Here is a 336-nt window from a genome sequence, read left to right as displayed (position 1 = left end):
AGTTTTTTACGCATTTTTGCTAACTTATTAAAAATAAAAACGGAAATATCACATTTACATAATTATTCTGACCGATTACTCAGTACTTTGTTGAAGCACCTTTTGGTGTAAATAACACCTGTATTTGGGGAGTTTCTCCCAGCCTTCTTTGCAGATCCTCTTAAGCTCTGTCAGGTTGGATGGGGAGTGTTGCTGCACAGGCTCTTTCCAGGCCTCTGCACGAAGATGTGCGATCAGGGTTCAAGTCCAAACTCTGGCTGGGCCACTCAAGGACATTCAGAGACTCCTGCGTTGTCTTCGCTGTGTGTGTTTGGGCTCGTTTTCATGTTGGAAGGT

Source organism: Salvelinus alpinus, chromosome 10 (genome assembly GCF_045679555.1).
Source record: "Salvelinus alpinus chromosome 10, SLU_Salpinus.1, whole genome shotgun sequence".
Taxonomy (NCBI): Eukaryota; Metazoa; Chordata; class Actinopteri; order Salmoniformes; family Salmonidae; genus Salvelinus; species Salvelinus alpinus.
Note: the sequence above shows the minus strand (reverse complement) of the source record.